This window comes from Stegodyphus dumicola, chromosome 1 (genome assembly GCF_044657685.1).
Source record: "Stegodyphus dumicola isolate Sdum_Otavi_A_Nest chromosome 1, ASM4465768v1".
Lineage (NCBI taxonomy): Eukaryota > Metazoa > Arthropoda > Arachnida > Araneae > Eresidae > Stegodyphus > Stegodyphus dumicola.
In genome coordinates, this window is record NC_140768.1 from 16663156 (window position 1) to 16689630 (window position 26475).

The 26475-nt window shown below is 32.7% G+C and overlaps 1 protein-coding gene across 1 annotated transcript in view; it reads left to right on the forward strand.

Moving 5' to 3' along the window:
- Nucleotides 1-7851: 7851 nt before the first annotated feature.
- The window catches only part of LOC118193282 (junctional adhesion molecule 2A-like), a 475381-nt gene continuing 456757 nt past the window's right edge, over nucleotides 7852-26475 (forward strand). The window contains exon 1 of the mRNA XM_085810466.1: nucleotides 7852-8011. The gene's annotated coding sequence lies outside the window, so the exon portion shown is untranslated. The remainder of the gene's footprint in view (nucleotides 8012-26475) is intronic.

The following is a 26475-nucleotide window of genomic DNA, read 5'->3' on the forward strand; positions in this document are numbered from 1 at the left end:
AAACGAGGCAAGATAGGAAAGGCTAACTAAATTTTAAAAAAAACTGTTGTAAAATTTAAATATACCTTACAAATAGTATTGCATGTTCATAAATACCTGTTGCAGAAGTGTGGCTAAAGACCGACAAGTACATTGTGGAAGCTGAAAGGTGATTAGTTGCTGGGGTGTCTGTATGATGGTGGCGTTGAAACAGATCAAGTAGATGTCTATTTTCTGCGACTGAAAGGTAAATCTCTGTTTTTATCTGATGAGATATTGCGTTTCTTTTAATATCAGTGTAATGTAAGAATAGAGATCGCTTTTTAATATATATATAAAAGTATACAGTACAAAAGAGAATATGATACTAACATTTACTTCATAAAAGATCTAGAAGTTGCAGATACTTGAGTAAAATCTTACATAAGAAAGGAACTTACGTGTGCATGATGCTTTGTGCTATAATATAAAATTCTACATAGAGGGCATCGGGATTTGTTTTATGTGAGAACAAAGAAAGATATAATGCGATGCTCAAATAGTACCAAAATGACATTGGACTAACCATTCATGAGCATAAAACAAAATTTATGGCAATAACTAGTCGAGTACATAATCACCTGCCACTGAAAATAAATTCTTATACTTTCGAGGGCGTTTCTCAGTTTACATTATCTCAGTACTATCATCTCTAACGATAACAATATTAAACTTGAAATTAGCAGTAGATTATTTAGATAGATAGATTATAGATGTTATCATGCTTTAAATAATTTGTTAAGGTCTAAATTATTAGACTTCAAGACAAAAATAAATTTTATACAACTCTTATTAGACCTAACTTATTGTACGCAGAATCTCAAAATACATGAACAGCTTTATTTTCATAATTTAAGTTACCTGAAATCAGAGGCTTAGTTCTTTTAACTGCTTATTGCAACTTTATCATCCCTTGTACTGTTTGTGCAAATGTTTGTAAAAATTATTGATTAGATATGTTATACAGAGGCTGTTCGCACATTTTATAGACGATTTCGGTAAACGGTAATAAAATATCGTTTGCTGCAAAAGAAGTAATTGCAATTGTACTATGTTTTTAAAAGTCAAAATTATCGTCTGTGGCTTGAAAGTTTGTTTTTATTTAAAATGGCGAATTTAACAAAGCAGTGGTTCGAAGGCTACATTTACGCTCTTTCCGAAGAGAAATATGCATACTCCGTTATCCAAAAACGATGTGAGAGTCATGGTTTTGTGATATCTAAAGCGTCGATAGGTAATATCATCAACAAGAAAGGAAAAAAAAACGTCAAATTGGAGCCTCAAGTGGGACACAAATTCCAAACAAGTATCCAAGGAAAAAAACGGACATCTTCGACTATTGCAAAGGTACGTTATTTAATGTTAAAAGAAAATCCCCCTAGTCAAAGGACAGTTGCAAAATCATTAAAATGCTCAGTATCCACTGTAAACAAAATGATAAACTTTGATTTAAATCTTAAGAAAGCGGAAAAACGCAATGTGCATCGTCTTTTTCCAAAGCGTATCGCTGGACGCAGGACACGCTGCAGAATTCTATATGAGAAACACTTATCCAAAGAAATATGGAAAACAATTGTCACAATGGGTGTATTTAAATGATGGTAACAAAAAAAAAGAGCCATTTATTATCATAAAAGGGGAGAAAAAAATTCAAGTACATGGTTCAAAGAATCGAAAGAAAGTTTTTCTAAGTGATTCATGATTGTTGCTGGTTTTTCTTATAATGGCAAGTTAAAAATAAAGAGAGTGCAAAAAAATGTCAAGATTAACTCCAAATACTATCAGGAACATATTTTATCGCCAATGTTTCTGAATGAAATACCATTGCTTTACCCACAGTGCCATCAATATGTGAGACTCCAGCAGGACAAAGCTAGCAGTCGCACATCAAAATCCACTGTAAATTTCCTAAATGGAATGGAACAAAAAACTGGTATCACGGCCATACCCTTTACTGATATCCCTACTGAATCTCCCGATGTGTCACCTATGGATTTTTGTGCTTTCGGACTTTTAAAAACTGCATTATCCAAACGTTTTCCAAACAGGACTCTGGAAAGCTGTTCGGGAGGAATGGGATAGAATACCTCTTCTGCCACTTGAAAAGGCATTATTATCCTGGAAATTGCGGTGTCGAAAGATAGTTCAGAATAAGGGATGTCAAATAGAACATTTAAAACACAAGAACGTTATGTAATTTAGTTTTGTTAATACAATATACATCGTCTAAAAATGTGTGAAAAGCCTCTGTATATCATAGGAATTTAAATGTACAGAAACAATAGTTTTATAACACCGTATAACTGAAACACTGTTACACCTTTGTGTTTCTGGAGTTTGCAGCTACAGACATTGGACTAACCATTAATGAGCATAAAACAAAATTTATGGCAGTAACTAGTCGAGTACATAATCACCTGCCACTGAAAATAAATTCTTATACTTTCGAGGGCGTTTCTCAGTTTACATTATCTCAGTACTATCATCTCTAACGATAACAATATTAAACTTGAAATTAGCAATAGATTATTTTAAGCTAATAGATGTTATCATGCTTTAAAGAATTTGTTAGGGTTTAAATTATTAGACTTCAAGACAAAAATAAATTTTATACAACTCTTATTAGACCTAACTTATTGTTCTGTAGTGAAAACTCGCCATTAACAAAACAAGGTGAAGAAAGACTTCTAATCTTTAAAAGGAAATTTTGAGAAAAACGTATGGTCCATTTAAAGAAAATAATAGATGTAGAATTTCGTTTAACTATGAAATATATAAAAGATACAAACAACTTAATATTATTTGAGTCATCAAATGTTATCGTATCAGGTTTGGCTTGGTTTGGTTTATTTAATTACGGCAAAGCACACTAGGGCTATCTGCTTAAGGGAAGGGATGCCTTCGTCGAGGTCGTTCTAAGAGAAACGGGCTCGTATACACGTTACACATGGAGAAAACCACGAAAAGGCCCATGCAGCCAGCCCGTTTGCGGGATTCCAACCTCGGACCGAACTACCAGTGTTCAACGTCTTTACCGCTCGGCCGCTGGTGGGTCCTTATCGTAATAGGTGACTTGGGCATATTTTTAGATACGACACCTTGAACCCAGTTAGGTGACCTCTGGAGGAGTAGGGTACCAAGAAGTCTGTGTGGAGGCAGACTCAAAGAATTTAAAAATCGGTCGTTGGCAGACCATAGCGACTAATTGGATCCGTTGGAGAAAGCTTGTTCAGACGGCCTTGGCCTGGATAGGCTGTAGTGCAATTGAAGAAGAACTGAAACTGGGGATCTGCGAGCTTCATGTGACACCCAAAAGCAGTTTCACGTGACTTGAAAGTCACGAATACATTTCAGTTATGCGTTTTTCAAAATATTTTCATGGTTTAAGTTACATGAAATAAGAAGATTAGCTTTTTCTCTCTGTCTACGGCAACTTTACCGTATGTTGTAATATTTGTGAAAAGGCTTGTAAAAATTATTGATTAAATATGCTACATATCATACTAATTAAATTTACAGAAACTGTAGTTTATAACACCTGTCTCACACTGGGGACCTGCGAAACTCATCTGGTCCCCAAGGAAATTTTACGTGACCTGCAAATTACGAATACTTTTCAATCATACATTTTTAACCCAAAGGGGAAATTTGCACAGAAGGGCTATTAATTTCGTTTTGGCATTTTGTGTTGGTTCACTAAAAACGGCGTTTTACTTTTCAAATTATTCACACCAAATATTACAGCCCTGCATTGCATCTAAAGAAATTAAATAATGAAGAATCTGCATGAAAGCGCGTATGTTTCTCGTAAAACAACGATACCTAGAGACATCAAACTTTGAATAGCATAGTCCTCTACTCAACTGAGGGCATCTGAAAAGCGAAATTTGGAATTTGGTACTTTTTTATAATCTATTTCGTATTTTGTAAATCTTTAACAGCTAAATATCCTTATATGTGATTTTTGCAATACGAATAATCGTTTGGGAGTACATTTATATGTGAACAAGAGTTTCGCAGTTCAAAATTAACGTATAATTATAAGTAAAGAACATGATTGGATCGATGAGCGTCTGGAATCACTGTTGAAATGTTTTCAATAGTTTGTTTTCTAAAGCTGGCAATATTATTGGAACCTAAACGCCATGAAGCGTCAAGTTCTAGTAAGAAGTTTTAGTTTCCATGCACATGGAAAGTTTTGGTAATTGTTTTTAGTTCTAAGTTGAAGTAAGTTATTTAGTGGTTAATTCAACATATTACATTTATTAGAAATAAATATCCGCATAAAAATGTAATATATAGCTGCTAATACGCTTCAGTTGTGTAATTAACAAAAATTTCTTGCAGGTGCGAACGTTTAGATTTCAGACAGAAAAGAAATATAAATTTTAACTTTGTCTTCTTTGTGTTATCCCTTTGACGCGCGGTGGTCGTGCCCTGAAACCACCATTTTCGGAATTGTTTTTCTCCTCTATTTTTCCGAAATTTTTGAGTGAAAATGAATTGATTACTGATCTTTTACATCTGAATAACACAAAATGACTGTAGAATCACATATGTTTTAGGTATTAATACTTCAGATCGGATGCCTTTTAAAATTCGTTTTCGATGAGACAAAATAACTTCCTTTTATTAATATAAACAACTTTAAATTTCAAAAGTTAGTCATCGAACATCATGATTTCTATCATAAACAATAAAAAATTGCAGTAATTAAACTGCATATATATAAAAAAAAAACCTTCTATATGTGTGGCATTTGCTGTGTGGTTTCAGGGCGCGACCACTGCGCCACTAGAGCATTGTGTCACACTGCCTACAATGCTCTAGAGGCTCGGTGGTCGCGCCTTGAAACCACTGACGTTTGCTTCTCAATGGCGTTCGCTTGCTTTTCAACTAGGAATGTTTATTTTTATCCGGATATAGATAAAGGGCTTTGAAACCACAGAGTTATTTTATTACTAAACAATACGCCCAGTAAAAAGGTCTTTCTTTTCCAAATACCTTTCTCTGACATCAACATACTTGCTCCCCAAGCTAGTATTGCGATTTTATAAATTATTTCCTGTTGTTTAAATTTAATGTAAATATACTTTGCTATAATTAAAATTAGAAATCGCGTAAAAGTTTTATTTAAATTAAAAATATTTTCTGAATATTTTGGGACGAAATACGAATAAAATAAGTATGAATGTGAAAGGAAAGATCCGTACAAAACCAAAAAGACCAAGCCCCCCCCCCGCCATTAACATAAAAAACCAAAAATTTCATGTGCCAGATGAAAAGCAACTAAATAACGCTGGACATATACCAGTGAAATTTAAATCCAGGCAGTGTACATTTTGTAGCACAAGGAAGAAATCTCGTAGAACAAGATGTATGTGCGAAACGTGCAATGTGGGTTTATGCATGTGCCAAAGAGACAAAATGAACAATGTCACAAAAAAAATTGTTCTTTGAAAAAAAAAAAAAAAAAACACTGAGTTCTTTTTTATCTTTATTTTATTCAGTTTTCTAATCCATTTATCCAAATGTCCTTATTATGTAGGTACTTATATTTTCACTGCTATAGAAAAATTACATAAATGTTTATTTTTTAATTTTTCTGACGATTTACTTTGTAAAATAATGTAAAAAATATATATATAATGCAATTCTTACATGCATTTTTTTTTTAAATCCGTAAATTTCGTCATATATTGGAAACGCGCGCGGAAAATGGAAAGTTTTTTTTTTCCTACTTACCTCAGTAAGTTTCAAAGTTCTAGACGCGCGGTGGTTTCACAGTGCGACCACCCCCCACAGAACAATGGGGAAGAGTAGATTTTTTTAAATTCGTACATTATTTGTCTCTAGGATCATAATATCCAATTTCTAGAGTTTTTAGTTAAAAATACTATAAAAATAATATCGCGAGCGTCAAAGGGTTATAAGGTATTGTATCCCTCTTTTGTGGTGTAACTGTAGCAAACTCGGCGCGTATTTGAGAGGTCCAGATAACGAATCCCGGCGAAGGCATTGCTCATTTTTCACGTCTCCTGCTTAAAAAATGTCTAAAATGGAGTAATATCTTTCTACTGATTTAGGCTGTACGTGACTTGTGATCTAGCTTTGCAAAATAATAATTGGATCCTTACTTAGAAGAATGACGAAACACTCTCCCTTAGTTTAGTTGTTGTTAATTAATAGCAGATTGATTTGTTCCTCTTGCAGCGAATGGCAATGCTACTTATTCAATACTTAAAATGTTTACTTTTGATTTTGGTATTTTTGCTATTCAGAATTTTTTTACTTGTTTTTTTACTGCAATAGAAGTCTAGAAATACTATTTTAAAATACTGCACAAAATAATGTATGGTAATGTATGGTATTATTAAATATATTATAATAATGTATGGTTTTAATTGAATTTCTGTTCCTTGGAGATGGTATTAAAATGTTTTCTAATGATAAATTATATATATATATGTAATAATAAAATTCCATAGTCAAGAATACACTTAAAATTCTAACTGTATGTTCTTTTCATTTTTAATGGCGACGGTCTCTTATTTGAAAGTACGTGGAATTAAATCCACAGCCCCGTAGTCAAGTTGTTTTTCCCGCCTTTTTCTACACGTACAGTTATCGAATATTCTGGAGATATTTAAAGCGAACTGGAATGACTGACGAGGCTGACGTCATTTCTTGGAAGCTCCACCTTTCCAGAGGCTATAAAAGGACTCGCAAAGGAATATCGGGGCTTTTCTTTAATGTAACGATGCAGTAAACTTCATAAAGAAAGTTATTAGTAATTCTTTTTATTTAATCCGGATATCTGATTTTTTGCAACTGCTGTTTCTCCTGAATAATAATAAATGGATCCTTTTTTTTAAACTTATCGTCTGATACTTGTGAGCTACAACTACATATATGATTCTTCACCAATCTATTTATTCCGGACAAAAGCAGCTGGTACATCACACACACATATCTATATATGTGTGAAGTATAGTTCATTTATCACATATATATGAAGTTTACTGCATCGTTACATTAAAGAATTCCTTTGCGAGTCCTTTGCGAGTCCTTTTCTAGCCTCTGGAAAGGCGGAGCTTCCAAGAAATGACGTCAGCCTCGTCAACCATTCCAGTTCGCTTTAAATATTTCCAGAACATTCTATAGCTGTACGTGTAGAAAAGACGGGAAAAACAACTTGACTACGGGGCTGCGGGAATTTAATTACACGTACTTTCAAATAAGAGACCGTCGCCATTAAAAATGAAACGAACATACAGTTAGAATTTTAAGTGTATTCTTGACTATGGAATTTTATTATTACATATATATATATATATATATATATATATATATATATAATCTGTCATTAGAAAACTAATTATAATATTCATATATATGGTTCTTTTCTCTCAATAATTTATTATAAATACATTATTTATATCGTATAATGATACAAATTTCCTGTATCTAATTACTATACCTCAGTACTTATTCATGAGAATCTACTTTAAGAAAGTCATTTGAAAGATTATTAGTATCCTCCCATTCTTCTTAATTTTCCTTGTTCGTTTCGCGAAGCTTTAGCTTTAATCACTAACAACGGAACATATCGAAGCAATTTGTATCATTTTAATGAATTACTGTATGTTAACTCTATCTCTACCGGTTCTAAGTGAAGATGACGACACTATTCTCATCCAGTAAAGTTGAAGATCTCCAGATATTAAGTTTATAGCTCGAGGGTATTTCAAAATATATGATTCGACAAAAGGGTTTTAACTCCGGCGCTTTTCGCTAGAGGGACAGGAGAAGCCCGAGATCTGTGGGATCGTTAGAGGCAGATGCTTTACCGGAACACCTACAGAGAAACTTGTTTCAGCTTTTACGCTCTTCTTGTGTTCACGAGCTGTGGATTTTACCCGTCAAGGAATTGGTCAGGCGTTAAACCCTTTATCGAAGCATATATTAGGATATTAAAGTACTGCACTGAAAGGTATGATTGGTTGCAGATGTTTTCTGACATTATTAGCATGCATTTTGGGATGTTTTCTCCTCATTTATTTCGGTGCCTTAAATATTTAGAAGCATTTTTTTTCGAATTAGCATCAGGTTTGACAGACGGAGGAAGTATATAGCATTTTCAATTTCAGATATCTGTTATAAAATTATCTAAAATAGAATTAGGGTATGGTTCTAATTTCCTGTATTGCTCCTTCTTTTTGCTAGTCTAAGAAATCTTAAAAACCTGTTTTTCATTGATTTACTTTTGATTATTATATTTTTAATGTTTCATTTAAGATCCTGAATTTATCACAAGGTGTAAAGTGCAAAAATGTGATAACATACATATATATATATATATGTTGTATGATCGTAAATTCATTTAGTGCGTAAACAAGTTACTACTACTTGCGCAATTGCTGCAAAGTAAGTTAATAATAATTTATTTACTAAATAATACTGATTAATTGATTATATTATCTCCTAAGTTTAATTATAATAGGATTATTTTAAAAGAGTGAATCCATACTAGTAAGTTATATTTTGAAAGATGTTTTGAAGTAACTTGAAAGTAAAATGTTAAAAATGTTTTAACGGGGACTGGAATTAAATCATGAATAACAAAATTTCAGTTGTAAAAGGAATAAATTAAAGGTAAGAATTAAATTAAATGCATGTAATCATTGTCATTGATCGGAAATTAGTTGACTTTTCAAGGGGAACAAAACAACTCCCGTTTAATGAACAATAATTAATAAATAAATACGAAAGTGTTTCGTCTCTTTACTCGAGCAATAAAGGTTAAGCCAAACCGGCAATTCAAATCTGGCCAAATATTTCCGTGAATAGAAGGGATTATGAACCAACGCTGCAATAATTCATAATAATTTATCATAAGAAAACTTTCCATGTACAATCTCCAAGGAACACAAACTCAATTTAAAACTATGAATACCATTCTTTTCCAGAATTTAAATTAGTATTTTAAATAGTAATTTCAATCTTCTTATTTAAGGCGTGTTGGAGCCCAAAAATCTTCAAAAAATGGTGGTTTCGGATTTTTGCATTTTCAAATTCTCTTCACTTTTATCTTTCTAAAAATACCATTCTTTAATTTCTATGAAAATTAGAAGTATAAAAAAAATCTAGTTTTAATTTGTCATCTACTGCTTTGATCAATGAGGATTTTTACATAAAAACGCGTTTTTCTGCAAACGTGATTTGTTTATACTCGATGTACTTTTTCTCAGGAACTACTGCTCGCAGGTATCTAAAATTTTTATGGCTTATTTATTAGGCTTCCTAATATTTACTGAAATGAGATTTTTGTGATAAACTAAGAAAACAAGTTTAAAATACAATTTGTGTGAGAAAAGTGCTAAATTTTACTATGCCTGACAAAATATTCTGTAAATTACTCTAAAATTCAAAATATTTCAAAAGCTCATTTCAGTATAATCATATAGGTATACTTTAATTGCACAAAAAATTTCAAGCGTGTATCTATAGCCGATTTTAAACAAAAGTGCATGGAAAATGGCCAATTTAACATTGTCGGTATAGTGGTTGCTGATACCCCTCAAAAACATAAAATTATGCTTAGAAAAATCTTTAATCGCAAAAATACCAAAAGCAAAAGTAAATATTTTAAGTATTGAAAAAGTAGCTATTTTCATTGATCGCAGATTAATCGACTAAACCAATCTACCATCAATTAACAACAACTAAATTAAAAGAGAGTGTTTCGTATTACTTACAAATAAGTAAGAAATTATTTGATAGATCCAAACCATAACTCACAATTAATACTCAATCCAAATAAAGACATTAGTTTATTTAAGCCAAAAGAATCCTGTTCAACAAAATAGCCAATATTCTTAAAATTAAATTCTCATTAAGATCACAATTAATCCAAATCATAGGCTTTTTAATTTACTTTTAATTACTTTAATTTAATTTACTTTTAATTACTTTTTAATTTATATTGATATATATATCTATCTATATATATATATATATGTATATCATTAATTTTATTTTTTCCGGCGATATTAAGATAATTACATTTAGTTCAATTGAAATAACTTGAGCGTCTTATCTCTCTGGGGAAGGAGGAATCGTAATTTATGTATTTGAGTTTTAGTATAGAAGAAGCAAAACGAAAATGATATGCGTAGTTTTAGACAATGCGCAAATAAGATTTAAACTCATCTTTATATTTAAATAGGAAAGAAATAGACATTTTCTTCTAAAGAAAAAAAGTGTTAAAATGTTAGTAGTTTAGTTTACTGAGATAATATTTTTTTTATCTTGATCCCATATAATATCGCTCAGATAAAAGTACAATAAATCTGAAAACACTACTTGACTTCCATTATAGAAGATACGCATTGGGCATGCAGATAAAATGCAACATCTCTAACTCAATATTGGAATTATCTGGATACGCTGCGGGTGCAGTTTATAGGGATATTTGGAATTCTACTATACCTGAAAATACGACCAAAATTTAAATTTTAGTACGAATGCAATCAGGACTTTGTTAAATTTTATATGTATATATTTTAAATATCTGGTTAAATTTTAAGGAATTCGAATTTTACAATTATTCAAGCTGAGATAAATTTATTGTAGTATCGTAATTAATGTTTTGTTTCATGCTACAATAGTCTAACTTTTGCGTCAGAATAAATTTCCCAGAGCATTTTCATTTATATTTTCTTAACTGTATTTCATAAGAGTTTGGAACTGAATTTCATTTTTTAATTTTTCAGTTGTTCGGATTGTGACGTTGCAGTTAAACGAAAAATGAATCACTTTGAAAAATTTTTTGTATTTGTGATTTTCAAACATCGTTATATTATATCGTTATGTTCATTTATTAAAATCATTGCTTAATATTTAGCGCATTTTCGAATTTCACATGTAACGGAAAGCAAATAACCAAGCCTATGCAAGGAAACTCTACCATAGAGTCTTAATAAATGTTAAAAATGTGAATCAAGATAATATCTTATCTTTGTGCTTCACACCTTAGATATTTCAGATAATAATTTTCGGAATATCTTTAATTATAATTGTATATTGATCTTTAATTATAATTTATTGTAAATAATTTGAGCATTATGTATGCATTTATCGAATGCATTTTGTAGTTCAAAGAGAGTGTTACTCATTGCCTGTAAAAGACATACCTGTTGCAGTACAGCTTTTACGAAATGTTCTTTTTAAACAGCACACTTTCTGAATTTATGGAAAATACATGCATAGTATATGATTCCATGTAAAGTTCGAATGCATTCTTAAATATAATTTCACTCAATTCTGAAGAAATATTTTAGATAAAAAATTTTAATTTAACGGTTGTAGAGACATTAGGATTTTTGGAGGCCCGAGAGACGAAAAGTTAGCAACCGCCTTCGCCGGGAATCGAACCACGGACCTCTGGAATACCGGTACAGCCTGCAGAACCACTACACCACGAAGGCTCGCTAGGAAAGTGGGAAAAATACCTTATAGGGTCTTCAGAAAAAATATAAATATCGTAAGACTCTGCCGACTATGAACTAACGCAAAGTCTGGAGAAAAATAATATTGAATCAATGAATTCAATCTGCCAATTTTCGTTTGAAATCGACTTTAATTTGTCGTTATTTCATTTTTAGGGGCATACGGAAATTTAAAAAAGAAAGCCCAATATTATACGAAAAATGTAGTGAATTAGAAAGTAAATTTCTGCTTAGGAGGTAACCTTTCAATCAAATGTATATATTTACACATAAATAATCTCAGTTACCCATCGTTTTAAAAAGAGCTACGCTTCGTTCAAAACGTCAGCTTCCTTCGTTTTAACCTTTTCCCGTGGGCTATAGGGGGCCAATTTCGAACGTATTATGGCCATTTAGTCACTTATTTTAAATGAAAGGAACAGAAACAAATCTACAGGGTCTTGCACTTCCTAATCCATATTACGGAGTAAATTTTAAATCTTCATAGTTTACTGAAATTTTTTGAGACACATTTAAAGTCGTGAAAGTGCGGGACATATATGTCCCAGTCCCCTTAAAAGGAGTCCTCTGACCGAGAATAAGTTATTAAAAATCGAAGTATCAAAGCTTTAAATCAATTTAAATTCAGGAAAAACTATCGATTTGTAGGCCATCAGACTCAGGTCTCTCATCTTCTTCCTAATAATAATAATAATAATAATAATAATAATAAATACAAAAAAAGCACAAAATAAGATGGCTTAAAAGTTTTCTATCGAAAGCAATACGCGGAGCAAAGAAACAGCGTACTTAGCGCCATCTGTTGAGAATAATAGCAATAAAATGTGGTATAAGAATCCTGAAAAACCTAAGGAAGAACTGGATTGGGATTAATGACATTAACTACAGAAGATCTAAATAATTCGATACGAAATCCATAGAGTTAATTCAAAATCTATGCCAAACTAAAAATTTCTTTTTATTTTATTTTAAATTTATCATCTGCATGTTTCTGTTCTAGTTTAATTTTAATAAATAAATAAAAATTCCGTTAAATCTTGTTTGAGTGTATTCCATATACGAAGAAAGGGTAAAGAACCAATGATGTTGATAATGTATCAATGAAGACATCTGAAACATAAAATTTACAGTTATCTCAAAAGAATTTTGCTTTTATAACCTCCGACACTAAATATTATTTTAATTATTATCCTAAATTTAAGTTGTAGTATTATTAATTTTCGTCAGACGATTTTCCAGTGTGATATAACGGATATTGTTTTATAGGTTTTTCATTGTTATTAGAAACTGATGTAAAATACAGTTTGAAAAATTGGACGTGCTGTAATTAGAAATGCGTACTATTTCCTATGCGGTTTAAATGAAAATAAAATAGAGTTGTTCTTCGATATACGCTCGCTTTGAAATACGTACCACTCGGTATGCGCTCTCTTTGGACACGACAATTTTTATTTGGTTTGCTATTAATTGTATAGAATACAACTCGATTTCCACGAGTCTCCACTGCGCGCGCTTCTTTATTTCTTTCGAGAAAATGCCACGATTGCCTTGAGCGTCTATAAGCCTGTTGCTCCTATTTAGTAAACTATTTATGCTGTAAATCTGAATTTCTACAGAATTTTGTGTTTTTTTGCATAAATAATTTCTAAAGTCATTAATAATGAGTTTTAGGAAAATTACTGAGAAGAATCAAACAACGAAGAAAATTATTAGGATCACCGTGGTCGTAGGAAAAAATAAAAGAGATTATTGAAATGCATGCAAATGGTACACGTATCCGGAAATTTGGTATTGTGTAATATATGCCGAGTAGGATGGTATTTACGATTCTGCAAAAAATGGCACTCTAAAGGGGTAGCGACAAATAACCAAGATCACGAACATCTTGAGAAAATGTCTTCCATCTTCATAACTGAAAGATATTTATGCACATAATTTCATTCGTGTACAATATACATATTTTAGTATTGAACAGCAAAGTAATAAAAACAATGAGATTTTTTTATATGATTGAAATAATTATTAGCCACAAGAGACGTTATTCTCAAAGGGCTTTTAGTCTCAAAACGGCATTTTGCGTCGTTTTACTTTCTGCGTTCATTTACCTTTGAAACTGTTGCCACCAAATATTATCCCTATGTATTTTACTTAAAGAAAATAAATAATAAAGAATCTGCATGAACGCATGAATGTTTCTCGCTTTGTGAAGAAACAGAGGCACCTGGAACCATCAAATTTTGAATAACTTAGTACTCCACTCGAATATGGGCACCTCGAAGCCCGAATCACTAATTTGTTTTATTATCTATTTCATATTTTGTAAAACTTTAACGAATTTTTGATTAACAAGCTCAACGATTTCAAAGCGAGCAATGGCAACACTGTACGAAAAAAAAAAAAATACTATTTTAATCTCCAGCGCGTGAGACTGTGTATCGGAAATTTGAAAGATATGATATTTTAAAATATATAATGATATTGCAGATGACTTGAAGTTTTTGTGGTTTAAGTGCCGAGAACACGATATTTAGTAAATTAAGGTAAATCATCAAATTAAGGTACATCAGACAAAATGTTAAAAAAACGCTCTTATCTATTTCATATTTTGTAAAGCATTTATGAGTTTTTGTTTAAGAAACTCTACGATTTCAAAGATGTGGTCTTTTAAATAGCTTGCGATATTGCTGTTAAACTGAATTTTACGGTTTAAGTGCGAAAAACATTAATATTTAATAAAGAAAGGTAACACACAAAACGTTGAAAAACGCCCTTTTTGGCGTAGCATAAACTTTTTTAAAATTTATTTCGAAGTTTCTTTGGTATACATGAAAGGGTATGGTATAGATTGATGACATATATCAAAGTACTATGAACTTAAAATTTGTATTATGAAATTGAATTCAAAATAGTTATGAAACGTATGCATAAAATATTAACGGAAATGTTAATTACAAAAATTCAACCATTTACGTTTTTAACGGAAACTCGCATGGCATTGGCTGAACGGGTGAAAAGGGAAAATTAGCATATTAAACAACTGCTTCTTCCATTATCTAAATGAATTATTTATGATAAACGATTTTGTAGATTTTTTATAGGTTTCTCTTGCAGCTAAAAAAATTAATAATTACTTTTGTCATGTGATTTCATGGGCGTAATCGTACTTAATTATTGAAGAATTTTTTTCTAGCTACTCTACGTAATTTTTAATCTGAAAAAACAAAAATAAATAAAAAAGAAAAAAAATAAATTGGTTACATACTCGATAGAATAGAAGGATTTGTGTAAACATTTTCAGATGTTCATTTTATGGCATGTCATGTGTAAAAAGTGAAAATGAATTTCGCATTCATAAATATTTTTTTACCTTTTTTCCCTCTGGGGGAGAGGGAGTCGGAATAGAATGAATAGAAAGGTTTGTACTTTGCATTAATGATTTTTTATAGTTTTGCATTGCTGAAAATGTTATGCATAATTTGCGATGCTCAGGTTTTATTTAGAATTAATTTCTGAAAGGATCATTGAAGCTGTTTAAAACGAAAAAGGTTAATATCAAAGATTAAATTCACCAATTAAGTAGAGATTCTGTTCATCTCTTGTATCAGTCCATTTAATTGTAGTTTCGACGCCTAATTTCACATAATGTTTTGTGTAAATAATTAAGATTAGAAATACGAAAGAAACTGTTCGTTTAAAACCGTGACTGTTTTCAATTGGACCGTCGTATAAAATCTTTTGTTTTATTGCTTAAAAATGTCAAAAGTTTCTCTAATGTTTATTAACTTACGTATTAAGAAAAATAAAATATTCACTGAACAACAAACATATTTTAAATTATTTTCAAAATTATAAAAATTGTTTAACTGATTTTCAGATGTTTGCATTTATACATTTCTTCATATGTAATGAACAAGCTTAAAGTTACACATTAATAGTTATTTAAAAAATTAATTTAAACGAAAAGAATGAAATTAAGATGCAAAAGTTCGAGATAATATTATTTAAAAAACAGAGAAACCATCTCTGAAGGTTTTTAGCACAAAATTGCATTTACTCTCGAAGTACCATTTCCAGGTGTTTACTTTTTCATTTGCGTCTGTTGCCATTTGGCAAAATGTAAGATATTTCTCTTTCAAATTGAATCTGTCTGTTATATATTAAAAAATCTGAGTGTACACCACATGACATCCTTGTACGGAATATTAAATTATACGCATTTTTTTTGCATTTCATTTAAACTTATTGGATTGAAATAATCTACATCGCCGACAGCGCATAAACGACAATAAATACATTCTTTCAAATTCACTCTAATATTTGTTTACCATAGCGACACTCTGGCGCTAGATTCACTTAACAGTATTATATTGCGTTCATATTATAACTCAGAATGCACAAAATTCATATCGTTTAAAAAATAGAATTATCTAATCGTTACCACATGTTCTATTCAAATACTATAATAAAGATAGAATGAAGTATAAAAGAAATTAAGCAAACAAAACAAAAAAGAAACAGTTTTTCACAGACGATTGAGTATTTCTCGTTCAATTAATTCAGTTCTCACTTCGCGAGAAGGCAAAAATACATAAAAACTCAAAATATCTGTATTAAAAATTACGAAGTAAATCTCAAACACTTATTTCCTCTAAAAAATTCCAGAAAGGATTAAGCATGATTTAATTCGCAATAATAAATAAAGGCGTTATCTTTGTTGTTGCGAAGCTAAGTTTCTCTAGATTGGCAACAAATCCACTAGTCTGCTGTTTCAAATGTAAACAAGCAATGGCCGCCATCAAAAAATTATTAGGCTTAGCGACACTTAAAAAACTTTAAAATTATTGATAATTCTAAAAATATTGCCTACAGATTTACTAAAGGCATAAAAACCTTACCCGGAAGATCGGAAGATAAGAACAACATAATTCAATCCTTTTATAAGCAAAAAATGTACAATTTACAAACATATAAGAGTAAAGAAACTAAGATCACTGAGCCGGTAACAGAATGATATATATATAAATATGTTTATATACGTTTGGTGAGGCCGATCGCAACCAAAATACGAGGTGCATATCTACATGTTATAGCAGTCTTATATACAAAATTTCAACGTTCTGAGGCTACTCGTTTTCGAGTTATGCGAGATACATACGTACGTACGCAAAGACACCCCGAAAAATTCTCTTCAGAATTCATTTTAAATCAGTTGTATAATTTTTTCCGAAGAAAAGATTCCTTTATTCTGTCCTTACGTACAGATGTCACGCAAACAAATCTTTAGATTTCAATTGATAGCGGTTAAAAATGGATATTTTCGTTGAAATATGATACCTGAAAATTTTCGCGATTACAATACTTCCTTTTTACTTCTTACAAGGAAGTAAAAAACATAATTGAAGAGGAATTTAATCAGTTTCAGTGCCACTTCGTCAGGAGGAGGAACATTGAAATTAATTGAAATCTCTCTTCTACAAAACTCCTTGCTTTTCTGTATCCAGAATTAGCCGATGAACCATTTCAATGCATTTTAATTATAATAGTTCCCCCGAAATTTCTGTCCCCTCCCCAAAGGAAGGAAAAACTAAGTAACCTTTAAGTAAAGCAGACTCTATTCAAAGAATTGAAAACGTAAGTGAAATAATAAAATACTTTTAGTGAAAAGTTCAAATCAAAATTTTTACCTTTAAACAAAGAGAACATTATCCAAAGAATTGAAAGCGTAAGTGAAATTATAAAACTTGACTGATAAATAGATACACCATAAATTCTTAATATAATTCCATAATATATGGTAAAGAAAGAACACCATGTAATAATTTTAAAAACACCATACAATAATCATCTTAATAGAACCATATAATAATCCATTATATTCTTAAGAACACCATATAGAGTTCTTAAGAATATTACTTTTTTATCTTTTAATCTGATTGATTTAAATGAATATGAATTTAATTTATAGTGTATTTAGTTCAATCATTAATTATATATTATGGAATTATATTAAGAATTTATGGTGTATCTATTTATCAGTCAAGTTTTATAATTTCACTTACGCTTTCAATTCTTTGGATAATGTTCTCTTTGTTTAAAGGTAAAAATTTTGATTTGAACTTTTCACTAAAAGTATTTTATTATTTCACTTACGTTTTCAATTCTTTGAATAGAGTCTGCTTTACTTAAAGGTTTACTTTTTAAATATACAGAAGATGTATAGCTTTCCCATGTTAGCCAAAATGTGCATTCATTGAGTATCCTATAAAACGTTTCTCTATTCCACTCGAACCATCTCTATTAATAATCTTTACTGATAAACCATATTAAATTTTAAAACAACCCTTTTGGGCGACCGTTTAAATCTGAACCCTTTCAAATTTATTAGCCAATGTTAGTCCCTAACGGTGTCTTAGTCTCAAAATGCCATTTTGCATCAAAATACTTTAATGGGTTGTATCAGTTTTCAAATTAGTGCAGCCAAGTATTATTGGCCTCTATTATCACTGGTTATCACTAATTAAGGAAAATTAACAAAAAAAGTAGCGATAACTCCCTCAAAAATAAGCCAAACCGTGTAAAATTTGAATATATTACCAAGAAAGAGTAGCTGAGTAAAACTGCGATACGCAAATTAGTGGCGCTGCAATCGCAATACGTCATCTGCGAGGAGAATGAAAGTCCATGTTTGAGAGCAAGCCCACATATTTCACTGTGACAGTGACATCAGAAATCTGAGATAGCCAATTCGTAACAATGACCTCCAGGCATCATTTGCCTGCAAAACTATGATGGAGAGCCATCGGGAGACTAGAGGCAAGTCAAACAGAAGTGGCCAGATGGTTAAATGTGAGTCCTTCTGTGGGTTGGAGGCGATTTCAAACCACAGATTCGGATTCTAGGAGGTTCAGCCAAGGACGGCCAACTGCTACGACGAGCGCCGATGACCAATATTTGACATTATGTGCACGTAGGAATAGAACCTCTACTCTTCTTAGATCCTCCCTTGCTGCAGTCACCGGAAGGCTGGTGTCAACGCCAGCTGTGCATAGAAGGCTTCACGAAGGTGGTCTGTATGCGAGACGACCAGCCATTTGCGTGCCGCTCACGTCACGCCATATTCGGAACCGTTTGCAGTAGCCACGACAACATGTCCACTGGACGCTTGATCAGTGGAGGGCTCTTCTCTTTACGGATGAGTCCAGGTTTAGTCTAGAAAGCGATAGTAGGCGTTATTTCATATGGAGAGAACCTGTAACCCGTTATCATCCGTCAAACATCCGTTAAAGAGATGCATACGGAAGAGGCAGTGTCTGTGTTTGGGGTGGCATCTCTTTGGGTGGACGCACAGACCTCCGGGAACCGTGAATGCTCAGATTTATAGTGATGATATCCTTCGTGTTTATGCATTTACAGAGATGATATGCTTGATGTTTATGCATCTTTATCTTTCTTGCATTGTGATGACACAACTGTATCTAGAGCCAGCAAATATAAATATCGTAGCCCTCCACGTGAGCATATCGTAGCAATTCTTCACGCAAATTCTGAATAACGTAGTCCTTCATCCAGCCCTGAAAGCCCGAATTTTGAATTTCGAATATGTTTTATTACCTATTTCATATTTTGTAGAACTTTAATGAGTTTTTGATTAACAAACTGGACAATCTCAAAACGAGCAATCGCAACATTGTACAACGGAAAAAAAAATATCACCATCACGTGAGACTGTATATGGGAAGTTCTTCTAAATATTTTGTGCTATTGCCGTTGAATTGAATTTTATGGTTTAAGTGCAGAGAATATGATATTTAACAAGTAAAGATAACATACAAAACGTTATAAAACGCCGCTTTTGGGGTAATATGAAATCTAAAAGCTTTCAGATTTTTTTATTTTAATTTCTTAAAAAATATTTATAAGCCCAAAGAGGCAATTTGTGCAGAGGCAATTTGTGTTTCGTTTTGGCATTTTGTGTTTTTTTACCATAAAGCGAGGGTTCGCTTTTCAGATTGTTGCCACGAAATGTTAGAGCCCTGCGTTATGTTTAAAGAAATTAAGTAATAGAGAATCTGCATGTAATCTGTACGTATAGTTCGCGCACTGTGAAAAAACAACGGTACCTAGAGACATCTGATTTTGAATAACATAGTCCTTTACTCAAATATTCGCATCTGGAAGACCAAATTTTGAATTTCTGACATTATTTATTTAAAATGTTGTAAAACCTTTAAAGAATTTTTGAGTAACAAATTCAAGGATTTCAAAGCGAACCATGGCAACGTTGTGCAGAAAAAAAATGTTTTATCTCCAGCGGGCGAGACTCTGTATCGTAAATTCTAAAGATATGCTCATTTAAAAATTATTTTGGGATATTGCTGTTGAACTGAATTTTATGATTTAAGTGCGAAGAGCATGATATTTAATAAATAATGGTAACACACAAAACATAAAAAAACTCGCCCTTTTGGGTGTAATGCAAAATCTAAAATCTTTCTGATTTTTTTTAAAAATTCTTTTCTTTTATGACTTGCTTTGACTCCTAAGGCACTCGTAAAAGGCACAATATTTGGCTTATTAAACCTTTAGGATCAAATCATTCATTTTGTTCTCTGGTTTCATTAGCACTTTCGCCAGAACTACCATTGTCAGGTTTCATTAACTGGTCTAATGAATTATCATCTTCCAACGATGACAAACTGTAATAACTCGGCGATGTCAACTTCAACTTCAGGAAGATAAAAATAATTAACTCGATGTATCACATATCCTTCTCTTCTGAGAAGTTTCGGTCTTATGGGCAATAAGTACTTTAAATAGTACGCCAAAGTTTTCTGTTCTCAAATCATTTGCACATCTGCGAGGCTTTTTTCTAACTAATCGACCGTTAGGAGGTACACTGCGTAAAAAAAAGAAGGGGGGCTGATAGTTCTATATTTCTCGTGTTCTCACTGGGCCGATTGACAAAATTCATCTTGCGTTTAACACGTCTCGAAAGCGCGACTTAGGATATGTATTAGATTTATATATAGCATTGTTCTCGTATATTGTTGCTAATATTTCGCTTCAATTTGTATTTTTATGCATGATTTCTCCACACCGAACTTTGTGAACAAAGAATGAATTCTGTCAGTTTCAAATTAGTTATGGAATTGTTGTGTAATCTTAAACTGAATTAATTTATTTTTTCAACAAAATATCGCGTATGCATGAAAATTCGAAAACCTTTCCATCACTATAAAATTTTCACGCTACGCTGAAATGGACATTATATATAAAAAACGTGATTAAGTGAGTCATTAACCGTTTTACGGCAGAAAGAAGTATTTCCACCGTTCTTGTTCTATCGCTCATTTAACAGTCTTGTTACCGAAAACTTTATCCATGGTATGGTGCATGGACAGATCGATGTACACCTGTGAAAAAGGGGTAAAGATCAGCAGACATAGATGAGGAAATTGACCCCACAACTTTAGTTTCGGGCTAATACTCCAGTCTTCCGTTAACCACTTCAGCGCGCGCGTCTCTGTATCGGGAAATTCTAAAGATATGCTCATTTTAAAACTATTTTGCGATATTGCTGTTGAACCGAATTTTATGGCTTAAGTGCGAATATGATAGTTAATAAATAAATGTAGCACACGAAATGTTAACGAAACGCCCCTTTGGACGTAATTTAAAATCTGAAACCTTTCAGATTTTTTTTTTTTCGTTTAACTTTTTTATTTTTTTCTTAAGCTACAAATTATCGTATTATTCTTTAATATTAAAGATCATTTGTTTTCTTTTCTTCTTTACATTTATTTTACACGTGAATCTATGTTTTGCACAAAATCCAATACGTAGGAAAGAACTATAGAGTGTCCCCCCCCCGAAGAATAATTGCATGAAGCGATGCAAAATCACTTAGGTTTGCATAGTATCGTTTACTTCATTTTTAAAACGCTGAAGTAAGCCCCAAGCGTCTAATGAAAGGTAAACGCCTATCATCTCAGAACTCGTAATGTATAAAATGCTCTTTAAAACTTAAATTTCCGGTTGCATTGGAATTTAAGTAGAAATTCTGCATTACGTCGATGACTCTCTTTCCTTTTATCTTATCGCTGATGAGTGAATTTTGTTCTCGGGGAAATGTTTCTTTTGAAAGATGTAGTGGTTTTCCCTGTTGAACTCTCTAGCATATTTGTTGTTTTTTTATTTAGAAAAAATATAAAAAGAACCCGAGGAACTGTAATGAAAATCTAACAGTAAAAATGTAAAATACAAAATTTCCACCGCAAAAGCAATTTCACTTATTTTCTTCTCAATGATGTAGAATTCCGCGCGCAGTAAAATATCTAAGCTGCAGATTTAGCTCTGAGTTTTTACTTTGGTTTCGCAACTATTTCGCTGTAAATGTAACTAATATTATTTCACAAAATTGCTCCTGTTATTTTCCATTAATTTGTAGGAACCACTTGCGAATCTTCCAAGTGCAAGCTGTACGAAGTGATGTAATAAAATGCGTTTTTATATTATATTATATATACCGTGGTGGCCAAAATTGTGGACACGTTTGGAAAGTTTTATGTTTTTGAACTTTGTAGGCTTCTAGAAAACGTTACGTTTCACAAAATGCAAACTTGTATATATCATTTTAAAGAGAATTTATTACTGAATTCAATGCAAAACACAAAATTCAATTATTTGTAATACAAAAAAAGTTAAACGATAATAGTTATCAATGTACATTAGATAGTGATGATTGCAGTGAGTTATCAGTACTTAGTAGGGTACCCTTTATTTTTGATTACAGCTTCACATCGACGTTTCATTGAGCTGACGAGAGTTTTAAGCTCTTCTTTCTTTATTACATGATGCCAGGAAACACTTATAGCCCCAATTAGTTCCCTTTTATCTGATGGGCGCCTCATTCGGACAAGAGATTTCAAACGGTGCCACAAATTTTCGATAGGATTGAGGTCAGGACTGTTTCCTGGCCATGACAACAGTTTAATGCTCTTTGTACGAAACCACTCTTTCGATATTTTGGCCGCGTGGCAAGGAGCAGAATCCTGATGAAAAATAAACGAAGCATTGTTGGAAAAGAGATCTCTGATGGAAGGTAGAAGTTTTGGTTCTAGAATAGCGTCAATGTATTTTCTGGCATTCAGTGTCCCATCGATGACATGAAGGCGACCAATACCATCTGCTGACATGCATGACCAAATCATAACACTAACTGGGTTCTTCACAGTTGCTTGAATGCAGTCAGGATGTAGCTCTTCTCCTATTCTACGTCTTACATATTTTCGTCCATCACTACCGAATAACGATATCTTAGTTTCATCACTCTATATAACTTGTGACCACTGATCATCTGTCTAATTAATGTGTTCCTTTGCCCACTGTAGTCCTAGTTTTCTTTGCTGAAAATTAAGATAAGGCTTTTTTCGTATATGCGTAACATTTTGGTCAGGGACTTCAAATACTCATATCTAGTATCCCAAACCTCAAACGTTCAATCGACTGGTATCTAATACTATACTTGTTGAGTTGTTAACCCAAGAGGGACGTTAATCCGGAAGTGATATTAGTCTCTAAAAGGTATTTTGTGTGAATTTATAAACAGCACATCACTTTTTAAATTGTTGCCACCAGATATTACCGCCTTGTATTATATTTAAAGAAATTAAATTGTAAGAGCCCACTTGTTTATCTGCTAAGTGACAGCTGTATGAGTAGCAAATTCGTGTAGGAACTACACAGGAGAAGGGTTAAAAGTACCCTTTCTTAAATTTTTAAAACTCGCAATGCGTCAACTTGACGCTAACACACTACGCCGAATTTGGAGGGGGGGGGGTAATTAAAATCACAGGAACTAAAATAAAAATTCGAAGATATTCACAAGTGATATAAACTAAGCTGCAGGGCTCAGAAGATTTCTACTACTTAAAACTCCGTCTAAACTAGTGGCAGCAAAGTAAATGCTGTTATGCCAAGTAAACCAGCAATAACTGCGAAAGTGGAAGATCATGTTACAGAGGTGACGGCAATAGTTTCTAACTTTCCTTCTAAAACTTGGTATTTGAATTTTTTCTCCTCAAGGTAGAATTTGCATTCCTTCATGGGCGCTACCAAATTTAAATATTCTGGCATTGGCAATTAGAGGAATGAAGGCTTATAGGAAAGCTTAAAATTAAACTAAACTTGTTGGTTAAAATAAATATAAATCCCTACAAATTAATTGCGTATACAATGTGTTACACTGCATATTCACTGAAATCATTTCGTAGTTACAATACATAAAATAAAACATACAAATAGAAGCATAAAAGGCAGAAAATATTTCAACACATGCATTCCATTAGTCCGTTTTTCCATGCATTTTATTTCAAGATAGTTGAGATTGTCTACACGTCCTTGACACAATATAAAAATCTATTGTCGAAAAATAGAAGCAACAGGAGTGCAAAAATGTAGAAATTGCTAGCGCAATTAATATTTTAAAATGGAGGCCTTAATGTTTTCAAGACCAAAACTTTCAGATGGCCTTTCATTAAGAATGCCACAGCCGCCCGAAACGGCCGAAATTGCGATGTTGTTATCTTCCCCTCCCTCCAAGGTATGCAGTAGCAGGTGCATTTTACCCAAATGCATTGTATTAGTTTATAGCAGATAGCTTGTCCTAAAAAGATTTATTTGTGTTTTCTTATCTTTATTTGTTAGGAAGTAAAAATAATGTCATTTGAAATCTTCACACCTCTTTGTGCGTTAATGGATGAGGAGGAGAGACTGCTGTGAATATCGAAAGGCATTTCGGGCGCTTTGGTATTTCAAGCATACAGGTTAGCGAGGCCTCCAGTTTTTAACGTATTAAATCATTTTTTTACAAAATATATATCCAATAATTAAGTTTACATGGATATTAATTACTCCTGACTCATATTTCTGACTTCGGATATTATCTGAGGAAAACATGTGATATGCTTTCATTTGGATAAGGTTTCCTGAGTTTTCTTATATCATGCTTCCCTTTTACCAAAAATTGCATCCTTTAAAAAAAGGTTGAGTTAAGTCGTATCACCTAAGAAAAAATGGGTATAAATCATAGATAGGATCTATGAAAAAATAAAAATTATAAGTGGTAGTAATATTTTGTGTTGTCGTTGCTGATATTCATTACAATATAATTCCAAACACTCTACTCTCTTGAATAGAATTAATAAGATTTATGAACACGAATTTAATGCGATCTAGTAAAACTTTTTCTAAGGCGAGCCACCTGTACCTTAAGTCGAGCTATGTTTAAAATTGGACAATTATAATAACACGTTCGTTTTCCAATTACTTTTTTCACAAAATTAATTAAAACAAGGGTCACAAAGATATTTTTTTTTCATTTTCTTCTCAACTCCAGCGCATAATCAGTCGTGTACCCATTCTTTGCATTTTAGGCACTGATTCATTATTCTCTTCGTGGTCTTTCTGACAAATGTAACAGGGAGGCGAATACGATGTGCAACCAAATGACTGATTGGGGGATAATTCGTTTTGCCGGAAGAGATGCAGTTGACATAACCTGAGATTTAAAAGGTAGGTCTTAACCACTGGTACGAGGTGCCCAACCTTACCCTAACGTAACCCTAACTTTATTTATCTTGCATCCTCTAACTTTAAACATCCGTTTTTGGAGTACAGAATCTGTCCAGAAAGTAAAGAGACTGAATTTCTCACGCCAAGCAGAAGGCCAAAGGGGCATAGTTTGCAAGCAGTACGGTTGGATGGGGCTATCAATTGCAGAGTTTGGCGGAAGTTCATTCTTGAGCCTTTGTAGTGCGCGGATCATTCGTGAAGCAGATACACGTTTGAAAATTGCATCAGGTTTTCAGAATGCAGCGGAGTGTCGAGCAGAGACACACCATAAAGTTTTGCGTAAAACTAAGCAAATCGACTACTGAAATGCTTACCATGTTACAAGAAGCCCACGGGAAGGATTCTTTGTCCAAATCTCAAATGTTTAGATGGCACAAAACTTTCAGAGAGGAAGAGAGGAGACAGAGACAAAATTGCGGAGATGTTGAGACTTACAAAATCGACTGTGCATCAAATCGTCAGGGAAGAACTTCAAATGAGGAAAATGTGAGTGACAAAACAGAATGAAAAACAGAAAGAAAACCGTGAATCGATTTTTTGTGAAATATTGAAGTGACCTTAATTTTTTGAAATGAATAATTACCGGTGACGAAACAGTTTTACCATATGATCCTGAACCAAAGAGACAGAATGCAGAGTGGCACACCTCTTCTCGTCAAAAGAAGGCTCGAATCGACATCTCAAAATTGAAGTCCTTGCTGATAGCCTTCTTTGACACCAAAGGAATAGTGCTCAAAGTGATCATGCCGCCGGACAGACAGTTAATGCAGACAGATTTTTACAAGGAGGTGCTTCAAAGGTTGAGGGATGGAACCTAGCGAGTCCGCCTGAAGCTTATAAATAATTGGAATTATGGGTTTCTGTACCACGAAAGCACCAAGTCACACATTCTTCAAATTGACTCAGTTCCCGACTAAACACAACATCCTAACGCTGCTTCCACCATCGTACAGTCCCGATCAGTGACCACTGGACTTTTTCACTCTCTCGGTTGAAATGAATCTTATCGTTTTGATGATCTGGAGAACATGAAGAGACATGTAGCGCGCGATCTGAACAAGATTTCAACTGAAAACGTCCACGAGGGCATAAATGGTTGGCAGAACCATTGGCAACTGTGAATTAAAGAAGGAGGGAGATATTTTGTAGAGTATTAAAAATAACTACAAAATTATCTTCAATTAAGTGAATTTTATGGAATCAGTCTCATTACGTTTTGGACAGACCCTGCACATATATGATAAAATGTACATGTACGTGGTTTGGAATTTCATCAAGGAAAATTTCGCGAAATTCAGAATATTGCCCTGCTAGT